Genomic DNA, 6,000 nt, shown 5'->3' with positions numbered 1-6,000 from the left:
TAAATACCTGGGTTTTCTCATATTTGTCATCAAAAGATGTCTGACTATATCTGTATTCCCAAAGTCAAACACAGAAAAGTAAACCATAAGGACTTTAAGTTAATCAGTCATTGTTTTAACTGTGTGTGTGTGTGTGTGTGTGTGTGTGTGTGTGTGTGTGTGTATGGGGAGGGAAGAGAGAGATTGTACAACTATAAAAATTTACTTATTCCAAAAATATTTATGGAACTTCTATACTGTGCAAGGTGTTGCACTAACAAATAAGTGGGCACGAATTTAAAAGTTTAAAACCTTGGCAGAGAAATTAGAACACATAAAATGCTACTATCAGAGCTGAGAAGAGGAATATATTAATTCTAGTATGGTTAACAATGCTGTGCTTATGCCATATTTTGTAACAGCATTTGTTCCATAACAGAAAAAAATATTGCTATTACTTCCTTAAAAATTGACTAGAAAAATCTGCCAATGGTGAGCTATTAATAGTACTAAAATTTAATAATATTCAATTTGTAGTTAGAGCAAGAAAGTGATGAAAACTGAAAGTAAATAAGGAGTCTTCTAAACAAAAGTTATAGATGCAACATGGGAGGGCAAAAATGAGAAAAACTGTTATGTTATTTGTAGAGAATGTAAGACATTTCCTGCACGTGGAAAATAATTTTATAATATTAGTAAACTCGTTAACTCTACAATTTCTTTCTCTTATTTTTGTTGCCATCACATACATATATTGGTATCTTTTGAAATAGTGCCTCATAGTAATATTTCTTATTCTATCCTTGGAGAGGTTCTAGTTTTGGATCTGGTACTATCTTCTTTAGAGAGTTCTATTTATGTATGCATCTGTTTTTCCTGTAAAAGGAGGATTCACCTACATTATCTTAATGGTCTCTTCCCAGTTTTAAATAATTCTGTGATTTCATGAGATGGTGTGAATAAATGTGCCAGCCCCATAAATCTTCTAAGCCTTTAAATTTTTTTTGATAATTTTACAACACGTTAATATAATTAAATATTAACCATACTAATATTTTATTTAGTTTTATATGATTTTGTGCTTAATTATGTATAATATGAGTCTATGTATGCATATGTGTATGTATCTATTCTTGTGTTAATGTATACTTGAGTTGGCGTTTTTTGGCTTTTTATTTTGTTTTGTCTTGACTACAACCAACAAATAAGCAAAAGCTTCTCTAAGGTCTTGTGTTAGAGAACACCTGTGCTCATGCGCATCTACGTTTTCCTCTCCTTTCCATTCATGCACCGATACTGCATTTCTAAGCCTTCTCCACAACTAGATGGGGCTGTGTGATTGCCTTCTGGTCAAGGCAATGTGAAGAGAAGTGATGTATGCCACTTCCAGGCTTATTTCCAGAAATCCCATACTCATTCTCTTTCCTTATCTCCTAACCAGAAAGACCTTACATACCTTACATACAGCATTGGCTCAGCAGTCACCATGACAAGGGATCAGATATCAGAGTTTTAAAGGCTGGAGATCCCTGTAGCAGCAAGGCAAGAATGTGGTAAGATGGTTGCTAGTGATCACTTGGAAGGCAGATCACTCACCAACTTTCAGCTCAAGAGGATAAAGATTAGAAAAGATCATGTTTACAGTGTATTTGCTACAATTACCTGCCTTTTATTATGGGTATTCTAGTAAAATGTAAAGGTATATAATAAAAAGTGTTATAAGAATGATATTTAAGAGGGAAAACAATGGAAATACAGCCAGTCTAGAAACTTAGGAAGCCAAAAAGGTGGAGTTGTCAATTCTTCTAGAATCCATAAGGTAAGAGAGAAAATGTTTAAGAAGCTGTGCATGGCAAAGGGACAGTAAAAAAAAAAATCTGTTTAATAGAAGTCAGTCAAATTCATGACAAAATTGAGATGAGCGTCTGCCTCCCAAGCCTACCTGATATGTGTCATCAGATCATCACCCATTAGTTTAGCAAAGGAGGCAATGAATAGCAAGCAAAGAAATAAAGCAGGTCTAAGAATTCTGGGGAAGAAATTTGAGTGTGGTCACTGACACATGAAATTAAGCAAAAACAAACAGATCATATGCCTACCCATATCTTGAGGGAATTTCACTGCCAAAAAAACTAACTTTAACATTGGATGTTCCAGTGGCGAAACAACTTTTGGACTCCTGATATGGGCTGTATTGTACCCCAGCCCCCAAAATTCACATATTGAAATCTAATCCCAGTAATGCATAATGAGACTCTATTTGGAGATAGCGACTTAAAAGATGCAGTTAGATTAAAATGAGGCCTTTCGTTCAGGGCTAATTCAATCCAACTGGAATGCTTGTAAGAAGAGGAAATCTGGATATGCAAAGAGACATCAGGGATGTGCACACAGAGAGGAAAGGTCAATGACACAGTGAGAAGGCAACCACCTGCAAGCCCAGGAAGAAACCAAACCTGCTGGCACCTTGATCCTGGATTTCTAGCTCCAGAGCCGTGAGAACATCAATTTCTGTTGTTTAAACCACACAGCCTGTGGCATCTTTTTATGGCAGCCCTAGTGAACTAACATACTCGCAAGCTAAAACTTCAGCAGGGAATAGTTCACAAAAGCTTTCCAGACACTGCACAAAGGCTACTCTCCAACATCCATTTCAGATGTGACCAAGGAGGATGGCAAACACAAAATAAACTTCTAGAGCATGGAGGTCAAACAACATTGGACGGGAGAGTTCTTCCTGGTAACGTCAGGGTCAAATCAAGGAACGCTGTTTACTCCCAGGGTAAGCGATCTGTGCAGTATGTCTTAAGGGTCCTTCCTAATCACTCTAGGTCAATGAATATTGGGTGTCTCTAGTTCTTTCTCTTTCTGAATGGGCATGATTTCTTACAGTTATCTTGTCATTGTTGCACATTTACATGTGGGAGTTTTGGAGAAAGTTGATTGTCTTTTTGATTTCTAAGTGGCTAGACTCTGAGACCATATCTGGAGAAGATTGCACATAAGCCAGAGATCCTAGACACTGAGCTAGATAAAGTATTTAAATGAGTTGGTCTTCCTTAGGAAGAGAGTGCTGTCTTCTATTTTTGGTAATAAGGAAGCATGGAGATATTTGGTGACCAAAAGGAACAATTGTGACAGAGATTGCTAATGCTCATCAGTATCCGTATTCTCCTTTCCCTTCTTTCTACAGAACTATACTACCTTATCCAGCACCCTCTCCAGTTAGGTCAAGACGTTTGAGTTTAGGCTGTGATGGAATCTTGAAGGAGGTGACATATAACCACTTCCAGGTATATGGTATAAAATTCCCTACTCCGCATTTATTCTCTACCTTTGTCTCCTGACTGGGTGAAGGTAACCCAGGAGAAGACTCAAGACTCAGAAGAACCACTAGATTGAGTAATTGTGTGTAGAAGAACTCTTGCCACATTGACTCACATCAGTATGTGATGTGAGCAAAAAATAAAACTTCGTTGCCGTAAGACACTGAGGTTTGAATGTTGTTTGCTATAACTAGTATTATTTCTGTTGACTTATGAGTAGACTTGCTGGATCACAGGCTATGGGTATGTACAAATTTACTAGAAAATGAAATTTTACAATTATTGTTGAATCAATGTATATTCCCATAAGTACACTATGAAAGTATTCAAGTGGCTTCAAATTCTCCCCAACACATTGTACTTTAGGTTCAGAGGTACCTGTGCAGATCATGCAGGATCGTTGCATAGTTATGTACATGGCAATGTAGTTTGCTGCCCCCATCTCCCCATCACCTATATCTGGCATTTCTCCCCATGTTATCCCTCCCCAACCTCCCTACCCCCCGCTGCTACTCCCCTAGTCCCCCAAAACAGACCCCAGTGTGTGATGCTCCCCTCTCTGTGTCCATGTGTTCTCATTGTTCAACACCCACCTATGAGTGAGAACATGCAGTGTTTGATTTTCTGTTCTTGTGTCAGTTTGCTGAGAATGATGGTTTCCAGATTCATCCATGTCCCTACAAAGGATAAAAACTCATCATTATTTTATGGCTGCATAGTATTCCATGGTGTATATGTGCCACATTTTCCTTGTCCAGTCTATCATCGATGGGCATTTTGGTTGGTTCCAGGTCTTTGCTATTGTAAACAGTGCCGCAATGAACATACCTGTGCATATGTCTTTATAATAGAATGATTTATAATCCTTTAGATATATACCCAGTAATGGGAATTCTGGGTCTAGGTCCTTGAGGAAGTGCTACACTGTCTTCCACAATGGTTGAATTAATTTACACTCCCACCAACAGTGTAAAAGTGTTCCTTTTTCTCCACAACCTCTCCAGCATCTGTTGTCTCCAGATTTTTTAATGATTGCCATTCTAAGTGGCCTGAGATGGAGTCTCAATGTGGTTTGGATTTGCATTTCTCTAATGACCAGTGATGATGAGCATTTTCAACACTTTTTATTGTCAGATTTAAACATTTTTGCCAACAAAATGGTATAAAATAATATCTGATATAGATTTAATTTGAAGTTTCCTGATTAAATGAGAATGGACATATGTTTATTGACTCTTTGGTTAACTTCTTGCATGATATATTTGTGCAAGTCTTTTACTCATTGTTTTTTTCTGTAGGTTCTTTGTGACCTCTCTTCCAGTATACACACACACACACACACACACACACACACACACACACGGAGTAGCTGATTCTTTGTCAGCTATGTATCTTGCAAATATCACCCAGTTTGAAGTATGTCTTCTTTATGGTGTTTGTGTTCAATTGATATTATTTTATTTAATCCACTAAATATATGCAGATTGCAGAAAATTAGGAAAACAAAAAATAGCAATAATCCTGTCAATAAAGATAGCAACTCTTTTTTTTTTTTTTTTTTGAGATGAAGTTTTGCTCTTGTCACCCAGGCTGAAATGCAATGGTGCAATCTTGGCTCACTGCCACCTCTGCCTCCTGTGTTCAAACAATTCTCCTGCCTCGCCCTTCCCAGTAGCTGGGATTACAGGTGCCTGCCATGACACCCAGCTAATTTTTATGTTTTTAGTAGAGATGGGGTTTCACCATGTTGGCCAGGCTAGTCTTGAACTCCTGACCTCAGGCAATCTGCCTGCCTCGGCCTCCCAAAGTAATGGAATAACAGGCGTGAGCCATCACGCCTGGCCAAGATAGCAACTCTTAATAGTTGGCATATTTTTATTTAGTGAAAGCCTATGAGGAAATGACACTTTATCCCAGAATTTTAGAACTAGGAGGATCTTTAAAGGGAAATACACTAATATCTATTGAGTATCTATAGCATAATAGGTTTGTGGCAATGTATATTACATGTGTTATTTTACTTAATATCTTTTTTAAAGCATGATATAAAGTAGTTATAGCTCTTCTAAGAGAGCCTCACTATTTTATAGAAATGTGAAGTAAAAGAGTAGTCATAAGGTCACAAATTAATAAGTACAAAGCCAAGAAAATAATCTATTTCTCCTGATTCCTATTTTAGTCATCTTTGCACCGCACTCCACGTTAAAAGTTTTGAGGGAGTAAAAATAATATAAACACATTTTTTTCTACACCTGAAATCCTAAAGCAAAGGTTGAGATTTTGTTAAGTCTAAATTATACACTTAAAACTGGATGATGGCACCTAGTATGTGTCCTTTGACTATCTAGAAGAGGTGTTCAGCTTCATTTTCCATTGTCTGCTATTGATTATATTGTAAAATCTATGTGCTTAGTAGCTCATGCTTCTTAAACTGTGTGGTTTCAAGCATATTGATTTTCAATAATGTTATAGATTAACCTGAATCACATAGTTGCTATAAAGCTTCTGTTCAATTAGTGGTCTCAACATTTTTAATATTACTTAACCAAAATTTTACCTTTTTTGTTTTGAAAGAACATTTAAGTAAGTTGATTAAAGTTAAGAAGGCCCTTTCTTGTTTTTAATCATAACAGAAAAAAGCAGTATCTTCTTTCTGGAACTACGAAATTTTATCTTTGATTCAAGGTCTTATGTT

Source organism: Saimiri boliviensis, chromosome 13 (assembly GCF_048565385.1).
Source record: "Saimiri boliviensis isolate mSaiBol1 chromosome 13, mSaiBol1.pri, whole genome shotgun sequence".
Taxonomy (NCBI): domain Eukaryota; kingdom Metazoa; phylum Chordata; class Mammalia; order Primates; family Cebidae; genus Saimiri; species Saimiri boliviensis.
This window is presented reverse-complemented; position numbering follows the sequence as displayed.